Source organism: Macaca nemestrina, chromosome 3, assembly GCF_043159975.1.
Source record: "Macaca nemestrina isolate mMacNem1 chromosome 3, mMacNem.hap1, whole genome shotgun sequence".
Lineage (NCBI taxonomy): Eukaryota > Metazoa > Chordata > Mammalia > Primates > Cercopithecidae > Macaca > Macaca nemestrina.
In genome coordinates, this window is record NC_092127.1 from 76,833,521 (window position 1) to 76,855,542 (window position 22,022).

Consider the following 22,022-nt stretch of genomic DNA (forward strand, 5'->3'; position numbering starts at 1 on the left):
CTGAGAACAGGAAGGGCCAAGACTAACCAAAATACTCAGGATCCCCAAGCAGGATAAATAATAAATAAATATCCATATATAAAAATACCATAATGAAGCCATGGAACACAAAAGACATAGAAGATCTTTAAAGCAACTAGAGAGAAAAGACAAATTACCTCTAAAGAAAAAACAATGGACTTACATACAGTTGGTTACCTAAAAGCAACAATGTAAACAAGAAGACAGCAAAAGAATATCTTTCATATGCTGGGGGAGAAAACTTGCAAAATAAAGGTATTTTAAAAGAAACATCAATAGATCCTCACTAAACAAATTTCTAAAGTATGTACTTTAGAGAGAAGAAAGATCACTGATCAAGGGCTTGAGAGTCAAGCAGAACTAATAAGCAAAAATCTTGTAGATTATTGGCAAAATCTAAGCAAACATTGATTATATTTAACATAAAGCTACAACAATAACAATGTGTCGAAGAGATTTCTGCAATCCCATATTCATTGCAGCATTATTCACAATAGCCAAGATATGGAACCAACCTAAATTTTCATACAAAAAAATTGTACTTAATATAAAGCTACAACAATAACAATGTATCGAAGAGATTTCTGCAGTCTCATATTCATGGCAGCATTATTCACATAGCCAAGATATGGAACCAGCCTAAATTTCCATCAAGGATAAATGAATAAAAAAAAGTCATATATATATACACAATGGAATATTATTCAGCCTTAAAATAGAAGGAAATCCTGTCATCTGCAACAACATGGATGATCCTGGAGGATGTTATGTTAAATGAAATAAGACAGATACAGAAAGACAAATAACATATGATCTCACATATTTGTGAAATCTAAAAATGTTGAATTCATAGAAATATAGAGCAGCACGGGGGTTACTAGGAGATGCAGGGATGGGGTCAGGGCCTGGGGAGAAGTTGGTCAAAGGATGCAAAATTTCAGTTAGGAGAAATGAACTCAAGAGGTCTGTTGTATCTGGTGACTATAGTTAATAACCATAGTTATTGAAAATAATTCTACTGTATGCTTGCAAATTGCTAAGAGTAGATTTTAAGTGTTCTCTGGCCTATTCTATTGGGTGGGTTCTTGGCCCACGAGAGCCGGACAGGCAGGTGATCAAGCCATTGGGCATGCTGAGGGCCTCCATGGGCACTCACTAGGGCTCTGGCCAGAAGACCTGAGTGATGCTTTGCTTCCTGCAGGCAGTGTTGCAGGCTGGGCACATCCTAGAGGCCCTACTCAGACGCTGCATGCGCGTGGGGAGGTCCGGGGGACTGGCTTGGCCCTGCAGCCACACCATCCTCCCCCAAGGCCGCTGCTGGCCTCTGTCTAAGGAAGGATGAGATCTTGCTCTGGGTCTTCCCAGGCTTCTCGCACCATGAGGGGTCTGATTGGAAAGCCCCGTGGGTGAGCACAGGAGTGTGGCAAGACTCTTCTCTTGGGGTACTGGTGGCTCCATGCCTGGGTAGGAGTGCCGGCTGGCCAGGTCTGTGCATGTCTGCAAGAAGTGCTGCTAGTGGTGTGGATGCACAAACATGCTGAACCTCTGCAGCAGGGGGAAGTCCTCAGGCTTCGCAATGGTCAGTGCGGCCAGTACGGCCAGCACCTTGTCCAGGTCGTCATCCTGCTTGTAGGCTGTCAGTGCTGCCAAGAGCTGGCTATAGCCTGTGGACCCCAGGGCCCTGCGGGCATCTGCCAGGTAAGCACTCACAGTGTGCTGGCCCTGCTTCCCTGCTCTGGGAGCTCTGGACCCCCACTGTGGGTACCTGCCAGGGTCTCCTGTGGGGGGTGACCTGGGGGACAGGTGGGATCTGCCCTGGTTCAGGTGCTCTCTGGGGTCCAGCTGCTGGGCCACAGCCTTGGACAGGGTCAGCTTGGGATCCGGTGCTGTCCTTCCAGCAGGGTCCAGGGCTGGCTGTGCCCGCTGCCTTCGGGGCGTGCTGTGCTCAGGTTGATAGCTGCAGCCTTGTCCTGTTAGCTGTATACAGACCTCCTCAAACTGCTGCTTGTGGTGGGGCCACACAAACTGGTAGAAGCCTTGGAGCAGGCTGTGCTTCTTGGGGTCGTCAGCAAAGAGGAGGCTGAGACACGCCGCCAGGGCAGCTAAGTCATCGGAACCCTTGTAGTCCTGTAGGACCTGGGTGAAGGTGGCGAAGTTGGCTTGGCTCAGCTCCTGCTTCACGGCCACCATGAAGAGCTTGGCCCTGTCTGCCTGTGCACCAGCCACGGGCTCCTCCGACTGGCTGACCAGCCGGATCTTCTTCCTCCTTCCTTGCGGCTCCTCTGCCAGCCTCTTAGATGGGAGGGACAGGGTGGAGCACCTGTGGGTTTGCTCCTCGCCAGGGCCCCCCAGCCCACCACCAGCAGCTGGTGACCCTGATGGCCTCTGCTTCAGGTTGAGGACGTGCAGGTCCAGACTCTTAGATTTCCTGGTGGAAAGGAGGGGGCCAGGTGACTTAGCCACCCTGACAGCATCTTCTCCCTCACACAAACTGGATGCTGCAGCCCGGGGCGCTGGTGCTGGCAAAGTTCACTTAGCAACACAGAACTGGGCCATGTCTTGGATGACATGGCCAAAGTTGTTGTACACCCTGACATGGGGACACACCCAGGAGGGCAGCTGGGCTCTGGGGTCGGCAAAGGCGAACCTGTGGTCACAGAGGAAGACAGCCCCGTAGTTCTGGCAGTGCCGGATCACTCGCCCAATGGCCTGGTTCACAGCCCTGGATGCCTGCTGCCGGTACCACTCCTGCCCAGACAGGAATTGGCCCCCAGCCCCAACCTGGCCCTTCATCTCATCCAGGAACTGCATCTTGAGGACAACCAGGGGTCCATGTGTGGGGGCTATGGGAGGCCCGTGACGATCACACCACAGCCATTATTGTCTGAGAAGTCCAGCCCCTCCCCGGCCTTTCCCTGGCATACCGCCAGGAAGATGGCGCCGGTAGACCCGGAAGAGGCAATCCTCGCTTAGTAAGCACTCATGGTCTCAGAGTAGCTGCCTTTGCTCCCGGGCTCCACAAACAGAGGCTTCAGTGCCTCCTAGCCAAGACATGGGCCCGCCAGAACTCCAGGCTCTTTTCTATGAAGGGATATGAAGGGAAGAAGATCAGGAGCCCATAGGGCACCATGCGGGTGATGTTGCCCAGAGCCATCCCCAAGGAGGACAAGCACTCCTTGGAAAACCGTCTGTCAAACGCTGAGCTCAACTGGGCTCCGTCAGGGCCTCTAAGGACGATCCCCACCCAGATCTGGTGCTTGTCAATGATGTGTGGGTTCTCCAGGAAGACTGGAAAAGGGATCTACATCTCCAGGGCAAAGGAGGATCCCGGGGCCAGCATGCCACCAGTGAGGATGAGAAAGCAGACGCCCTGACGGACCAGCTTGCACATGGTGTGGCCAGGACTGAAGCACCAGTAGCTCAGCACCTTCCCTCGCTTTCTGGCTGCAGTGGTGCTCCAGGTATCAGATGGCTGAGCCGCCCTCTGGTGACGGGCATCAGGATGGATGTGCACTTTATAGGCCCCCAGTCTTGCCAGGGAACCAGGGCCACCCTCAGAGGGGTCTACACTGAACATGATCTGGATGATATCCGCCAGCTTCTGCAGTCCAGTCTTGTTGGCAAACACTCCAGCATCTCCTGCCAGGTGCTGGATGATCTGGTCCAGCGAGTCCAGGATGCAGCCATTGGTCTGTAACATGATATGGGCTTCAGCAAACAGCTCAAAGATGTAGCTCCCAGGCTTGGTGACACCGCTGTCATCTCCAGGGAGCTCAACGGCATTGATGGCCTACTCCAGGCAGAGCAGGATCATCTTCAGCTTTGCAATGTCTTGCAGCTCCATGTTCAGCCCTGAGCTGGTGTGGTCCCACTGAACTCTGAGTGGGGCTCAGCCTGCTGCGCCGCCTTGATCTGCTCCTCCAGCACCTGGTCTATGATGTCCAGTCCCAAAGCTAGTTCATGGGGTGTCAGGACAAAGGATGCCAATTCTTCACAGAGCTCCACGTTGTGAGTTTCATCAAAGATCAGGACTGTCCCCTTCAGGTCAATGTTGTGTGCTCTGTGCCTCTTGGCATCCAACAAGTAACTGTACGGCATGAAGATGATGTCGGCTTGCTGCTTCAGGTTCCAGGACAGGTAATAAGGGCATACCCCATGCTTGTTTCCCCTCTTGACCAAGTCCTCGATGTCCAGGATGGGGCTGACCAGCTCCTGCTCCAGGCTTTTCTCTTCTACATTGTTGTAGAAATTACAGAGTGACTTGCCACCTTCTTGCGGCACAAGTGGATCTTCATGTGGTTACTCTTCTGCTTCTTCACCTCAGAGTGGATGCACAGCTGCTCCTGGGAGCCCAGCACACACACCTTAGGCCGGTAGGAGATGTTCCGAAGTTCGTTGATGACCTGTGTGAGTTGTAAGACGGTCCTAAAGGCGTAAATGATCTTTGGGATGTCCGTGTTACAAGCTATGGGGTCTCCAACAGCAGCAGCAGCACTGTTCCAGGATGACAAAGGCCCGATCTGCCAGAAGCTCCCCTTGCACCCTCTTGGCAATATTGCAGGTAAAGATGGTGTCTTGGGTGTTCTCACCAGGCCAGCGTGGTGCACAGGGGGCAGTGTCTTCCCTGTGTCGGTGGGGCTCTCCAGGATGCCATTCACCTTCTCCTGCAGACATTCCAGGACCTTGGTCATGTACTCCTGTTGGCATTTGTAGGGCTGGAAAGGGAAGTCTATGGTCACACCATTCAGGACTATCTTCGGCATATCAACCTGTTCTCAGGAGGGCACAGAGTGTGGCTGAGGGGCAGGCTATTCGGGTGGGTGCGAAAAAACTACTCCAAACAAGTCAGGGTCTCAACCACGCTGGATAATTGATGCGAGCATGCGCACTGGGACACAACGCTGTTCTCTTCTAGAATCCCTATGGAACAGGTTCCTCTCTTGTCTCTGCAGCGAGCCTTCCAGAACCGGAGGCCCTCAGAAACTCAACCGACTCCAGTCGAGCGCTGCCACCGCGTCCCCCGCTGTCAGGCAATTCAGACTTCGCGAGCTAAGGCGCTCAGTCGCCCCTGAGCGCGCTGCACTTTCGCCCTCACTTCCGGTCAGCTGCTTTGTGTCCCATCGGAAACTTTCCCCCAGCGGAGGGGGTCCGCCTGCTCTTCGGCCACCAGCTGTCTACTCTGCCCTTTGCGCGTTCTGTGTCCAGCTTCCCTGCTCAGTGAACCTCACTTCCATCGCCCACAGGCAGAAATCTGGGGTCCTGCCCGTCTCCTCCCTTGATGTCATCCCCCACCAGGGTCTCCGTTCCACTGCCACCTCCCTAGGCCCAGCCACCACCACTGCCCGGAGAGCTGCGTGGGCCTCCTCCCCAGAGGCGTCTTTTTACTGCCCGAGGGTGAGCCGACCGCTTTCCTGAAAATTTGAAAACGGCTGCCCCTTGCCCAGGACCCGGCTCCTGAGAGCCCTGACTCTCTCCTCTCCTTCCTCTCCCGCTCGGTCCAGCTTCTGCTCGGGTCGCTGTCTCCCGCACTGGTCCTGGTGGGCCTCCCTGAGTCCTCAGCATCCAGCACTGGCTGACAGCAAGGCGGACTTGAAACATAATTTTACCAACAAAATTTTAGAATCGTTCAACAACCCAATAAATCTAACCTTAGGCAAAATATCTGAAATTTGCAACAAATGCTTAGAAAATGAAATTTAATTAAAATACATCATTTACAATGGTACAAAATATGTAAGGTATAAAAGTAATATATATGAAGTATCTGAGATTAATTCTAGTATGTGCACAAGACTTTCAGAGAAAAAATTATAACATTTACCTCATGGGAAGACATGAGGAGATATTCCATGTTTGTGGTCTGGAAAACTCAACATTCAAATTATTCTATAACTTTAATGCAACTGCAGTCAAAATCTCAACAGTTCTGTTTGTGTCTATGTGTCTTTGTATGTAACCTAAAAAGGTGATTTTAAAATTTCTATGGAAAAACAGTTCAAGAATAATAAAGACATTCCTGATGAAGAATAATGAGGAGAGCACAGTGTTATACCAAATGTCAATAATAAATATATAATTAAATGATGCAAAAATTATTGGCACTTAGAAAAATTGACCTTACAGTCCAGGCATGGTGGCTCATGCTTGTAATTCCAGCACTTTGGGAGGCCGAGGTGGGCGGATCACTTGAGGCCAGGAGTTTGAGACCAGCCTGGACAACATGGTGAAACCCCATATGTACTAAAAACACAAAAATTAGCTGGGTGTGGTGGCTCATGCTTGTAATCCGAGCTACCTGGGAGGCTGAGGCTCGAGACTCACTTGAACCTGGGAGATGGAGGCTGCAGTGAGCCAAGATCATGCCATTACACTCCAGCCCCTGGCTGATAGAGTTAAGACTCTGTCTGAAAACAAAAAACAAAATCAAAAACAAAACAAAACAAAACAAAAAATGGTAAAAGAAAAATTGACCTTACAAATAAAATAGGGAGCCCAGCAAGAGACCTACATACATACGGGAACTTGATTTATTACAGAGCTTGATATATGGCATTGAGCTAACTGGTTATTTATTTATTTCAAATCAATATTAGTTAAAAACTTAAAGGTGAAAGACGAAACTACACAATGTGTAAAAGAGAATATCTAATAAAGAATACCTTTCATTAGGAAAAAATTTTTTTAATTGCTTGCAAAAAGCAACCAAATCATAAGGGAAAAGATTGTAATTAAGGATAAACTTCTGATTAGTAAAATGACACCATAAAAAATGGAAAGAAAAATCACAAACTGGGAGACAGTATTTGTAGCTTTGGTAGCTGACAAAAGATTTCTACCCTGAATACATAAAGAATTTCTGTAAATCAATGAGAAAAAGACCAACCACATAGTAGGAAAAGAATAGACAAAAGACTTGAACAGGCACTTCACAGGAGAAGAAATATGACTGGCTAATAAACACATGAAAAGTGTCTGACTTCATTAGTAATCAGGAAATACAAGCTCAAACCACATTGGAAAACCCTTCACAACTTATTTATTTATTTATTTATTTATTTATTTATTTTGAGACAGAGTCTCACTCTGTAGCTCAGGTTGGAGTGCAATGGTGCAATCTTGGCTCACTGAAACCTCTGCCTCTCAGGTTCAAGCAATTCTCCTGCTTCAGCTTTCCGAGTAGCTGGGATTACAGGCCCGCACCACCACACCTGGCTAATTTTTTGTATTTTTAGTAGAGACAGGGTTTTGCCATGTTGGCCAGGCTGGTCTTGAACTCCTGACCTCAAGTGATCCACCCACCTCAGCTTCCCAAAGTGCTGAGATTACAGGCGTGAGCCCCCACGCTTGGCCCCTTCGCAACTTCTTGATTGAAAAAAAAAAAAGCAACTGGATAGTAACAATCGTCAAGAACAGTCAGTGTTAGTTACTCCAAGTCACCATTATTGGAACATACAGTTTGGCATTATCCAGTAAAATCAAAGATGCACACTCACTGACCCAGTGTCCACTCTCAAGTATATACTCTAATTTAGAGAAATTCTTGTATCTGTATCTAGGGGCTATGTATAAGAATTTTCGGCCGGTCGCGGTGGCTCAAGCCTGTAATCCCGGCACTTTGGGAGGCCGAGACGGGCGGATCACGAGGTCAGGAGATCGAGACCATCCTGGCTAACACGGTGAAACCCCGTCTCTACTAAAAAATACAAAAAAACTAGCCAGGCGAGGTGGCGGGCGCCTGTAGTCCCAGCTACTCGGGAGGCTGAGGCAGGAGAATGGCGTGAACCCAGGAGGCGGAGCTTGCAGTGAGCCGAGATCGGGCCACTGCACTCCAGTATGGGCAAGAGTGCCAGACTCCGCCTCAAAAAAAAAAAAAAAAAAAAAAAGAATTTTCATAGTGACACAGTTTGTAATTAGCAAACAAGCAAAAGGAAACAAACCATATGTCCCTCATGGGGAGAGTGGATTAGAAAAGTGAATTACGGCCAGGTGTGATGCTCATACCTGTAATCCCAGCATTTTGGGAGGCTGAGGCAGGCGGATCGCTTGAGCCCAGTAGTTCAAGACCAGCCTGAATAACATGGAAAAATTCCATCTTTACAAAGAATACAAAAATTAACCAGGTGTGGTGGCATGCACCTGTGGTCCCAGCTACTCAGAAGGCTGAGGTAGGAGGATGTCTTGAGCCTGGTAGGCAGAGGTTGCAATGAGCTGAGATTGCACCAGTGCAGTCCAGTTCAGCCTGGGTGACAGAATGAGACCCTATCTCAAAAAAAAAAAAAAAAAAAAAAAAAAAAAGAAAGGAAAGGAAAGGAAGAAGAAAAAGAAAGAGAAAGAAATAAAGGAAGGGAGAGAGAGAAAGAAAGGAGAGAGAGAAAGAAAGAAAGAAAGAAAGAGAGAGAGAAAGGAAGGAAGGAAACTGAAGCACATTCATACATTGGGAAAAAATAAACAAATGAATAACTTATAGTTACATATAACAACATGGGTAAATCTTAGAAATATAAAAAGCAGTCACAGAGGAATGCATGCATAAAATTTACAAACATAACCAAACAATATATTGTTACAGGATACAAATATACAGTTGGCCTTTTGTATCTGTGGGTTCCACATTTATGAATTCAACCACCTGTGGATCAAAATATTTTTAAAAGGCCAGGTGCGGTGGCTCACGCCTGTAATCCTAGAGCTTTGGGAGGCCAAGGCGGGTAGATCACGAGGTCAGGAGATTGAGACCATCCTGGCTAACACTGTGAAACCCTGCCTCTACTAAAAATACAAAAGATTAGCCGGGTGTGGTGGCAGGTGCCTGTAGTCCCAGCTACTGGGGAGGCTGAGGCAGGAGAATGGCGTGAACCTGGGAGGCGGAGCTTGCAGTGAGCCGAGGTTGCACCACTGCACTCCAGCCTGGGCAACAGAGCGAGACTCCGTCTCAAAAAAAAACAAACAAAAAAAGCAAAATATTTTTTAAAAACACAATAAAAATGATACAAATAAAAAAATACAATATAACAACTATTTACATAGCACTTACATGTATTAGGTATTACAAGTAACCTAGAGATTATTTAAAGTATATGGGTAAGAATATGTGTAGGTTATATACAAATATTTTGCCATTTTCTATAATATCAGAGACTTAAGCATCCAAGAATTTTGGTGTCCTAGGGATCCTGGAAGCAATCTCCCATGGATACCAAGGGATGATTGTATATAGTAAAATTACAAAGAAAAGTAGTGATTAAGTAAAACTCAGAATTCTGGATTTCTTGAGGGGAGTAGGAAGAAGATGTAAAGGAAGTATGGAGGAGACTTCAAAGCAAGTGGTATGTTTTTCTATTTAAATCGATGGCTTGGCCTATGGGGATTCATCATGTTCCGTGTATATCACATCTATTTTATAAGTTATTGATATCTATTCCACATTTGAAGAAAATATTAAAGAGAATAAAATGAAAACCCAAGCCTGGAAGTATTGGATAGGTAACGAATATCATTTACTGCTTTTAGGGTTGGAACCAAGGGCTGCATTGAGAGGTGGCAAAAGATACATCCTTTCAGAGTAGAGAGAGGCACTTGCACAGGAAATTCTAGAGGGAATAGGATTTGGAATTGCTGGATGGAGAAGTGAGTAAAAGAATACCAGTTGGAGAATGACATGAACAAAGACTGTGAGGAGGAGAGCCTCATCTTATGTTGGGGATCCCTGGTAAGCATAATCTATTGAGATAATTGATGATATAAAAGCAGTTTGAACTATTAGTTCGAGAAACGCTAGATTGCCAAGAAATTCAACTTATCTTTTCATTCTATTTACATAGAAAATGAAATAAAAGACTGGGCACAGTGGCTCACATCTGTAATCCCAACAGTTTGGGAGGTTGAGGCAGGCAGGTCACCTGAGGTCAGAAGTTTGAGATCAGCCTGGCCAACATGGCAAATCCCCATCTCTACTAAAAATACAAAAACTAGCCAGGCATGGTGGTGCGTGCCTGTAATCTCAGTTACTTGGGAGGCTGAAGCAGGAGAATTGCTTGAACCTAGGAGGCAGAGGCTGCAGTGAGCCAAGATCGTGCCACTGCACTCCAGCCTGGTGACAGAACAAGACTCTGTAAGACAACAAATGAAGAAAAAAAGAAAAGAATTGTCTGATTTTTTTTTAAAGCAAAGTATATTTTAGGAAATTCTGTAAGTGAAAATGAAGGTCTTTGCTATGTCACTTTCATATCAACACTTACAGTCTGAGGATAATTTATTAAAATGGGAAATTGGATGCCAAAGCTGTCCCTTCCCTCTGTCTCTCTTGCCTTTGTGTCCCACCCTCCTCTCTCCAGTTCACTGCAGCTGAACGTGTTTACCAAACTTGACTTCTCAAGAAAGTGCAATGAGAATGTTCCGGGTCATGAATGGGTTACCTCCCGGCCTGAAGAAGAAAAAATAGGAAAAAGAAAAGGCCATCACTGCAGAGGCTGTTGCTCATATTCTCCAGCTACAGTTACCCACTCCATCAGCCATGGTGACATCTGATGAACTGTTAGCCTGGCCCACATAGCTGGAAGTGCAACATCTCAGGTCAAAGTGAGTCAAGCCTGCCATCTGGTCCTGGCTCTAGGCTCCTGCACCGATAACTTCAAAATGGTACTTCCAGGAAAGTTTTCTCGGCATTTCTGCACCCCAAATGAGAGAACACTCACATAAACTCACTTCATATGTCCCCAAATCCAGAACTATCATGATAGTAGGAGGCAGTTATAAAGTAGGAAAAAAGATTTCCTAAACTTTAAAGAGCCTTCGACTTGAGGTGTATTCTCTGAGAGGCAGATAGTGTCCACCTATATTCTAGGTAAAGAACTTGAGTTATGGAGGTGAAGAGGAGTCAGCTGAGTGATTTCCAAAATCTATGACACAGAGAAGATCAAGATAAGAGTGCAGAGTCCTGACTCCTTCTGAAAATGCATGGTCACTTTGCTTTCCACTAAATGGTACCAGAGGTCTGGAGAGAAACTCAGCAAGAGTAATTTTAGTGGAAGAGAAATAGTTTATCTTCAGAAGAAGAAATGGAGTAGCCTTGACCATTTAGTCTGTGCTACAGTGGGTGAGGCAATGGAAATGTGCTGTTTATACCAACAAAGTCAGAATGTCCAAACTGCTGCATCTCTCCAGGGATGGAGTGGGAGGAAGGAGGGTCCAGATGTTGGTGTGGTATGTACATGAAAACAGCATGAAGCATATTGTAATATAAAATTGTTGGGGCTGTGAAACATTGCATTATTTTGATGAGGCCAGGAAATGTGCGGATTAAGGATCGTTTGGCAACAGAATATTTTAAAATCTGTATTTGTAATTTTCACAGCCAGGAAAGTTAATTTATTTTGCATAGAACTATGTAGCTTTTGAAGTTAGAGATAGCCCACAAAGGAGCATCTGTCTTGGAGAAATGGGATGCGGGGGCCCTGAAATAACAGGAGCAGAAAAATGAAGATGTTGAAATGAAGAATTGTGGTTTCACTGTTTTGATTATCAATAAACAGCCAAGTTAAGCACACGCACTTTGCAGTGAGGCTTCCTAGGTTTAAATTTCTGCTACTTACTAGCTGAGTAGCTTTAGGCAAATCATGTCTCAGTTTTCTCATCTATAAAAAGGGGTAATAATAGGCCGGACACAGTGGCTAATGCCTGTAATCCCAGCGCTTTGGGAGGCCGAGGCAGGTGGATCACAAGGTCAGGAGATCGAGACCATCCTGGCTAACACGGTGAAATCCTGTCTCTACTAAAAATACAAAATATTAGCCAGGTGTGGTGGTACACGCCTGTAGTCCCAGCTACTCGGGAGGCTGAGGCAGGAGAATTGCTTGAACCTGGGAGACGAAAGTTGCAGTGAGCTGAGATCACGCCACTGCACTCTAGCCTGGGTGACAGAACAAGACTCTGTCTCAAAAAAAATAAAGTTGGTGGGGGGGCTAGTAATAATAGGATCAATCTCACAGTTTTATAAGCATCAACTGAATTAACATATGTAAAACACAAAAAAAATTGCCTAGCATGTAGTAAGTGCTTCATAGGTATCAGTTATTGCTATCAATAAAGTTTTCAAGCAATAAAATTTTATTTTTTAAGAGGTCATCCAGTTTCTCCTAGTTTACTCTGGATTTGGTTTCCTTGTTGGCTTCATTACCATTTAGGTTTTTGAGAAAGAAAATTGCTTGACTATGCAAAGTCTTCAGGTTCCTGATATTTTTCCAATATAAAGCCATGTAATATTAGGTTGATGCAAAAGTAATTGTGGCTTTTGCCATTGGGATTATCCTCTAGATAATTATCTGGATCCATATTCAATTAATGAATAGAAATTCTGTTCAATAATTGAAATGTTATGACCACTTATTAGACTTTTTCAGGGAAAAAGATGTGAATCTCATTTGCTTAAAACAAGACAAAAACAAAAACAAAAACCACATCCAGCCAACTTGGTTTAATCAGCTATTTGCCTCTCAGCACTCAGCCTGCCTCTGTCTGAGGCATCAGAGAAGTGCGCCCTGAAGTGGCTGAGAGGAAAGAAGAGCCTCCATCGGATTACAGATCAGACAGAAACACCCACAGCCCCTCATCTTCTCCTTCGCTCAGAGACACACACAAAGCTCTTTATTTATTTTATACTTAAAATGTCAAAGGCGCCTGGGGGTGGGCCTCTGGCCTGGGGATTGGCAGACCACACTCCTGGGCTGACATAATGAAAGTCCACCATGTGGCTGTGTGATTCACACAGCGTGTGCATGTCACCAGCAGCCGATGGGTCTTGGCAGGGAGCCTCCTACTGGCTTGGGAACAAATAGGACTCGCATGTCCTCAAGTAGCCAGGAGACAGTAATGGAGAACCGCCTGGATGTCCGCACACTTTGCGGGCGCAAAGGCAGCAAACACCCACACGCCAAGCTATTCACAGAGTGACAACTAAGTACAGCCCAGCAGCAAGGGACTCTGTAGGACAAGCAGTCGACAGCAGAAGTCTACTAGTCCTGCCTGATCTTAAGGAGAACAAACCCAAAACGTGTCTGCAAAGAAAAGATAGCACATTTCATTTTTTGTTAACTTACCTCTTGACACGGTGCCTAAGCACCTCATGGTGTGTGCAAAGCACAGAGACCTTGGCATAGCTAGCCTTCAGAGACCAACAGACTTGATTAGAAAACCAGGCCTTCTTCTATTCACTCTATAACTTGCAGTTTTAAGGCCCTTAAACTTAAAATTGAAATTCTGAATTTGAGAATCAAGAACGAGATTTCACCAGGCTGATTTGGAAAACGAGCACAGTTTTAGACTTTCAGGATTCTATACTTTCTATAAGAGTTATGTGACTGAATGAAACGCGGCTCAGTTGCAAAGCAAATGTGCTCAGAGCGCCAATCACCTGGCTTAGGGGATGATTATTGTTTTTGAACCACTCTACTTACTTTCTTTGGTAGCTCTTCAAGCGGAAGAACTCTCATTTTCTCCTTTCTCTAATAAGGAGGATGGCGATCTGAGACTTAGTGTTAATTCCATTCTTTGCTTTTAGCGAATGAAGGAATATTTGCCAGTATAGAGCTAACAGTGTGATACAGGAAATTTTAAAAAAATGAGTAAATCGAAATAGGCAAGTGAAACACATTAGCTTCTACACAATCTATTACTGGCAAAAAATAATTGTTTGTTTCCTGCTCTTTCCTTAATGCTTGGCTTTCATAGCTAACTTAGCAGTTTAATGCATCGAATAAGATGCACTGTATCTATAAACTTCTCAATGGTATTTAAGCATTTACTGAGTATCCATTGTATACATATTTGGTATTTGGAAGGTTACCAGACAAACAGAAGAGATATTTTCAACCCACAGAAACAACTTCATTTGAGAAGTAAACATAATTTTATAATTCAACTTGTAAAAACTTCCAAAGCAACATTCTGGCCCACAGGATGAATTTACTTAAATTTAGGAAAGTTGGAGAATTCATTCCATCCTTCCTACTATTATAGTATTTAGAAGAAAAGGTATTTATTATTAGATCTTGACAAAGAAAATGGAACCAGGTTGATGACATCACTTGTATAAGATTACAGTGAGGAAGGTAGCAAGGAATATGGCTCCTGTCTGAAGATTAAGTCAAAAGTTCAGTGATTTGTCAGACTTCAAATAACAACTCACTAGGATTATGTGCCAGAAGTTAGACACAAGCTTTTAAGGCCACTGTGGTTTTACCTGAGACCACTCTGTGTCCTGCTTTTTGCAGAGAAGAAACTGATCATCATACTGACAAGCAGAAATCATTATTTTAACAGAATGTTGATTCTATGACAGAAATGTATATTGTAGTTTATTTAAGGACATGACTCTTAGGCTTGATTCTCAAATTTTAAAACACTGAAATAGCCACTGCTGTACTTTTCTGGGGAAAAAGTATCCTAATTTGACCTTATTTGAGCTACACTATAAGTCCAGAGGGACCAATGAAGGGGAAGAAAATAACTGATGAGGTCTAAGTGGTGATTGCATTTATAGATTAGCCCTGACAGGAAGCAAATACATCTCCTCCCAGGAGGCCCCAATGTAGTCAACTGAGAAGTGGGGTCATTATTTATAAGCACAGTGGACTTTTCCCATTACAATAAACATTTTAATTACTTTAAGTGAAAGATTATTTTTGCTGGTAGGAAGCTTAAAAAGTAAATATTGCACTTTTGTTTGTTTTTCGATGTCGTCTATGTGTGCAATCTTCCATTCTTAACACTGTTTCACACAGCAATTTGTCCTACCCTGAAATCATAATGGGAAAATAGCATACATTTAAGAAAGCATTTCAGTTATCAAAACCTGCAATGCCCCACGTGAGGAAAGAGTAGGCCAAATGACTGGTTGGCAGCATAGCCCCAGAGCAACTTCATTTCCATCTGTTTTATATGATGGCCATCCACATAAAATTTCAATGACCAATAAGTTTGGAAAATACTTATCCAAATGAATCAATGAAGATGGAGTAGGAGTGTAATGATGGTGTGATTTTTATTTTTCAACAAGGTGACACATTCTCATTCTAAAGGTTACTACCACATATCGCAAAACGTGTCAACCATGTAAATCCACGATGAAAGTCGTTAAGAGTCCTCATGAAACTGTTGTGTTATGGAAGCAAAAACAACTAATTTGTAATATGAGACTCAAATAATCAACTTCCTTTTTTAAAAGTCAAAGTCCCATGATTTCTGACTGATAATATATGATATAATAACTGATATTAAGGAATTAGTGTTAATTTTTAAGGTGAGATAAAAGTAGTTGTGGTTATATTTAAAAAGAGTTCATATCGGCTGGGTGTGGTGGCTCACGCCTGTAATCCCAGCACTTTGGGAAGCCCAGGCGGGCAGATCACCTGAGGTCTGGAGTTCGAGACCAGCCTGACCAACATGGAGAAACCCCGTCTCCATTAAAAATGCAAACTTAGCCAGGCATGGCGGCGCATGCTTGTAATCCCAGGTACTCATGAGGCTGAGACAGGAGAATTGCTTGAACCTGGGAGACAAAGGTTGCAGTGAGCCAAGATTGCACCATTGCACTCCAGCCTGGGCAACAAGAGTGAAACTCCAAGAATTCATATTGTTTAGGGATACATTCTGAAATATTTAGAAATGAAATTATATGAAGTCTGAGATTTGTTTCAAAATAATTTGAGGCAAGGAGGTGGGGTGAAATTAAAGATGTAAATTAGTCAAGATTGGCTATGGACTGCTAAATGTTGAAGCTACATAAGAGTACATGAAGCTTCTACATTGCCTCCTCTACTTTTGTAACAACATATTTGAAATTTTTAATAATAAAAAATTTTAAGAATTCTGTTTTGAGGACCCCAACAAAAAGGAATGGTCTTGATGAATTTTGAGAGGCAGCAAGAGCCCATTCTGAAATTATTTGAAATCTCCTCTTCCCTGGTTAAGATAACCAACAAAATTGGGCTTTAGCCTCCCTAATATGACCACTACTCTGCAAAATGAAGCTACTGCTCTATCCAATTCTGTAATTAAGTCCAGATTATGCATATTTGGAGTACCTGCTTAATGTGTTGCCAACAACACATTGTATTTTTAAACAGGGCCCCATTCCACCTACATCCACATCATGTAATACTTCTAGGTTACTGTGCCTCATCGTCCTGTTAGCGTGTATTAGAAATCACAGCGGAGCTTTAATGTTATCTTAATCAAAATACAAACAAAAAATTAAACGTGGTGCAAAAATAATCATACCATGTATTTCAAAGCCATTAGTATGGGTAAATGAGCACTGTCTAGAAAAACACGAGAAGCACGCCCCCTATTAACACCGTCTTGGGAAATCAGAGGCGACAACTGTGAATGAGCATGGCAGCCATGCCTGCTTTTACGGAAACCAACACACTTCTATTCTACTTTCTACAGAATTAAAAAATTAAACAACTGACAACAAAAATTCCAAACTGTGGGAAAGAAAATCTCCAATTTCATTGATCTTTAAACATTTTTTAAATATGAAAAAGTAGTCTGGTGGGTTGAATGCTTAGAGGTTTTGAACTAAGTTAACTAACATTTTAAATTCGTAATTTGCTGTCACAGGTACCACTAAAAGACAAGCTGGAGAGGGAAAATTGCTATTGGTTAAGTACTTTCTGTACTTTAGGTGCTATGCTGTGCACTTCAGACACAAAACCTTATGATATTGGCTTTATGATCCCCACTTTAGAGACGAGAAAGTTGAGGGTCATGGAGGTTAAGTAACTTTCCCAAGGTCACATACTAAATAAGGTGTGTATTCAGAATTTCCAGAAGACTTTGACCCCATGAGTGCTTTTAAAACCATTTGCCTTCCAGCCTGCTGACACAGTCCTGAATATTTCAAAATGTATCAATACATTGAAAGATGTAACCCAAGTCCTTTTTAATGCTCTTAGACTGCCAATAAGATAATTCTATGAATTATTTTCTATGTATATATCACATATGTCTTCTTCCAATTTACTGATGAATCGATTTCTACCTAGCCTGCTCCAAATCAAGTTAATCAAACTCCATACTTTTCTCTAACTATCCTAGAAAGAGACAGCCAAAAAGTCAGAAGTCTAATTCAACTGGTCAGTCCCACTATTTTCACATTGGAAAGATAATTGCTTACAACTGAGCTCTCCCTAGACTTCCACTCGCAGCAATTCAGGCTGGAACGTGCTCTCCTGTCACACTCTGTCTTCTCCAAGTGCGAGGGAGTTTTGTCTAGTAACAGATAATTAAAGACATGGCAGTACCACTTGCTAGGATTTCACTCTTTCTCTTTTACGTCTTATAAAAGAAGAAACTTCAGTTTAAAGATTAGATTTTTTTCCCCCTTTTCTAAAGCTGGGTATACCAACTGGCATCGGCTGTATTAAAATCAGGAGAAGCCTCAATCAAAAAGCCTCTCTCGGAAGGCAGGCTTTCTTGTTAATATGCACCAACATGAAAGGCTTTCTTTTCATCCTATACAACTACAGTGTGTGTAAATTGCAGGGGGCTCATTGGCATAAATCTCGCCTGCGACCTCTGAGGTAAACTGGATTTACATTACTTTCTGACAAGAATTAAATGAAGGCCTTGTGGATATATGAACAGCCTTCTAGGCTGCAACAGATGGGCATGAATGTGCTCCCTAGGAAAACTATCAGTGACATCTGTGTCCTCCAAATTCTGGTGGTCTCAGCCAATTAACGGGGGTGGGGGGAGAAGCGGGGGAAGCGGTGGGGGTTGGGAGGCCACAGCACAGCCCCCAGCCAAAACCCAGGCAGAAGTGTTTGTGTTTGGAGATGGGATCAGGCTGGCCTGCAGCAGCGAGGTTAGCACTTTATTGTTATCATTCAAATGGAGAATGTGGCTTACAAGCTATTTGTATACCACAGTGAGGATAATATGATTTTTCTCATTTGACCGGAGGAGATGGCCCTCTCTTGCAGCTGATATCATATTTCAGTGCAATCTCTTTGAGACGGGTATTTACTTTTGTCTCTTCCGAGGCAGGCTGAGGGTGTTGCTGTCTGCCAGTTTCTGTAGTGCATTCATGAGTCACAAAGCAGGTGAACTCTAAGATGACACAGAGATCTGTCTCCAAAACATTCTCCTTCAAAGTCTACTTCTTTCTTTCTTCAAAATTGCATGTACTGATTTCACCAAAAATTAAAAATTAGTCAAAATCAGGGTTTTCTAGTTAAAATAAAGTCAAGAGAAATCACATCAGATATCTTGAATGAAGTGGTGGAGGAATCCTTCAAAGGATACGACGAACCATGAACCCCACTGTCTGAATTTACCAGGTCTCAGGATGTCAGTCCCCCGTGTTCAATGTGCAGGCAGGAGGAAAGCCGGAGGAACCAGGACAGAAGATAAGATTCCTCTCTGGCACCTCTCCTTTGCTGCAATCTCTTGGCCCACTTGCTTGGACTGTGTAGGGCAGGAGACCAGGACTGGGGAGCTGAAAGGATGGAAGTGGAGAGGAGAACTAACATTTACTTGTTCTGTAACAGGAGGAATCAGGAGAGGCGTATGTACGTATTCCAGGTCCCATGTATTCTGGGCCCCAGCAATAAGAGCAGAGATTTGGATCTAAAGTAACCAAGTCTGAATTCTAGCTCTAACATTTACTGCAATATGAGAGAATGGGCAAGTTACTTAACGCCTTTGTGTCTCACTTTGTCATCTGTAAAAATGAGCTAACAATTGTATTTACCTCTTAGTAAGGATAAAAGAACATGACATACAGAAAATGCTCTGATATTGCTGTGAGGGCTGTTTTTATCTACAGTTTACTGTGGATTGAAGGCCCACAGTTAGAGTTCCAGACCTCTAAACTAGTTTGGCAAAATGAAAGGCATTGTGTTATACTAGCTTCTGAAAATTCAGAAAAGTGCTTTTTCAAAAGAAGCAATTGTCATTACTTTTAGGAGCCTGAGGTCATGCTTTAAAATTACATATTTTCTTCAATGTATAAGATTTTGAAATTCTTTGCTAAAATGAACTTAGTAAATATCAAAAGCATCTAGATCATTCTAAATTATAAAGTAGACTATCAAGAGGCAAGTAACATAACATTTAGACCAAAACAATGAAATTAAGGTGTTTATTTTCACTTCCTTTTCTTAATTGCAGGAGTGGAAATGAGTAGCTTGTTCTGTCCTAAATTGGTTATTATATGTGAAGTTTTAGGAGACAATGGCTAATCATGATAGTTTGGATGTAAACTGTACACCCCTCTTTCCTAGGTGTTGTTTAAAACATAGTAATTCCACACGACCATTGTGTACAACAGCAACAACAACAAAAGGAGGACAAGTGGACCTTCTAAACAAGTGGCCTACTGTCTAAGCCATAAATGCTCATAAGTGCTGTTTTTAAGGTACATTTTCACACAGGAATTCTTATTCTCTTCTTCTCTGTATGATTTTTTAAATGATCCAGTTCTAAGAACTTCGGCAGGCTGAGTTTCAGCACAGTGTAAGCTTGCTTCGAGAGGAAGTCAAATTGTTGGTCGACAAAGAAGTCTCTCGCTCTTTCTCCACAGAACTTCCACGCTGGCTGGAGAAACCTGTGGCCTCGAAGGTGAGGGTGAAAGCAACTGGAGGCATCATTTTTGTACAAGCTGTGACTTCATTACGCTGTAATACCAAACATAATTTTGTCTTATTCTCTTGGCACCAATATCATTATGTTGAGCAAGAAATAGAAGAGAAGCCTTTGTCCACACAGGGATTCAGAAAAGAATCGACACTAAACAAAAGCACCTGTTGTTTCGTTCTTGTACTGACCTCAGAAGTGACCAGTTGGCTGCATTCACCCCACACTTCTCCCTAGGCTTTGCCCAACACTACCATCTCACACATCATTATTGGACGTAAAAGGAGAATAATTGAGGAGAAGATCAATAAATTTTAAAGCTCTTTAAAAAAAGACATAATGAATTTGGTACAGCACATATTTTTAGATCAAAGATGCCTTTGAAGTGACAAAACCCTAATCTATATACTACTGAAGCACTTCCTTTCTCTCCCAAACTGCTTGTTGTCAAATAAAATGGAAGTTAAGGAAATTATCTTTATCTGAAAATGGCCAAAAGAAGCCATCACCTAATGACAGCCTTGTCACAAGCGACAATTGGGGAAATTGTCAGGAAGGCAAGGCCTAACAAGCAGCAGAGTGGGCTTGCTGTTTGCACTAATCTGGCCGTGCAGCCCCCACACACAATCCCAGTCAGCTTGCTGTGTGAAACAGCTAAGGCTTTGTCAGCGTTAACAGGGACTGGAAAGAACACGCTTTCATGAATATGTATTACCATCCCTTTATGTCTACAGAGACAAACCCTTCAAAACTGAGATATAAAACACACACGCACACAGACACACACACCACCGACCCACAAAAACCAAGAGAACCTAAGCTACTTGGTTGAGAGTAGTGAAATGCTAGTAACTAAGCACCCAGTTCCATGTGTTTGCTGGGATCTTTATTTCCCAGCAATTGAGATAAAATCTTTAGGGGGCTTTCAATCTTTGGGAACCACGTGCGTGAATTCAAAGATGCCACACATCGTTACATGGATTGCAAATCACACATTTTATAGTGAATTCACTTTCCTAATACCAAATGTGTTCTGAAATTCTAATACTAAAATGAAAACAACTTTGATATCTTAACTAAGTGCACGTGCAGTTTTAAGAAACTGATCAAATCTCATACCGACTTCCTATGAAGTAGTAAAAGCACTATGTGGAAAATTATGAAGATGTAGCATTTCCCAACATTGAGTAGAAGGACATTGCGCAGGCACAAAGTGGAAATCACAAATAAGAAATTTTAAGGTGAAAAGGGTGGGGGGGAATCTACTCTGTAAGCCCTTTGTAATCTTAATAATAGTGTTTGTTTAAGAAAATCCATATTATGTGTATTTTTTTTCTTCAAAGATAAATTATTTTACATCCACCCCAGGGCATAGATCTAGTAAGATATTTTTGAATGACTGAAATTAGTTTTTCTACTAACATTGAAATTTAATTTAAGTATAAATATGTATGTGTGTGCATTTAACTTCACTTTTTTTTAGAAGCAGATACGTAGGACAGAAAAATATAAAGTTATTTCTTTTTTACTTTTTTCTGATATGATAAAGTTTGGTTTCCCACCGTGCAAGAGACAAAGCTCAGTTTTGAAGGTTTTCTATATTACGCAATGTTTGCTGTAGACATTTACATTTCATTAGCATATTCTGCTCTACATGAAATCCAGCGTTGAATGCTCCCAGCGCGCTAAAGCTAATCCTCTTTAAAGAGCTACAGGCTATATTACATGTGGCCACAGCAGCAGTCTTGCCATCGCTGCATCACTTTGAAGACGATGAACAGAGTTCTCTTGTGTGTCTGTCCATATCCAGACTCATAAACCTCTGCTTTCTGTGCTGTGAAATCCTTCTGTTTTCATCAAGGAGAATTACAAGGAGGCCGAAATCCAAGTTACCATTCTGAAAGCTGGACTGCACTTGAAGAGACGATATTATGCTGATTTCACTTTTTCTTAAGTATCTATCCACAATCTTTTCAACTAAGATTAAAATGAACTATATCCAAGTATTTTTGGTTCTTTGATTAGGATCAAGTGCTAACCACACCTTCTGTCTAGGGAATCTGATCCTGGATAATCAAGAGAAAGAGACTCAGCGATGTCACAGCTTTGCAGGGCAACATTAAACATTTAGATGCATAATTTCTAGGTAGCTCACTTTTCCATAGACAAAGACGACTCAGCTGGCTATATCCAACTGAGCCACCAATAGATGATGCGGTGATCCAATTTCAACAAAGTATGGCAAACTAAAAATTATACAACATTGCAGAAAAAGTATTTTTTTAGTTAAAACAAAGGAAAATTAGTGAAGTCCATATTCTAGTGATGACATTCCCTTAATAATGCTTAAATTATTTTTTAAA

The 22,022-nt window shown here is 42.9% G+C and overlaps 1 protein-coding gene and 1 pseudogene across 17 annotated transcripts in view; both read right to left on the reverse strand.

Moving 5' to 3' along the window:
- The window catches only part of LOC105486234 (alpha kinase 1), a 138,851-nt gene that overhangs the window by 80,948 nt on the left and 35,881 nt on the right, over positions 1-22,022 (reverse strand). The window lies entirely within an intron of this gene.
- On the reverse strand, positions 16-7,894 carry LOC105486233 (regulator of telomere elongation helicase 1 pseudogene; annotated as a pseudogene).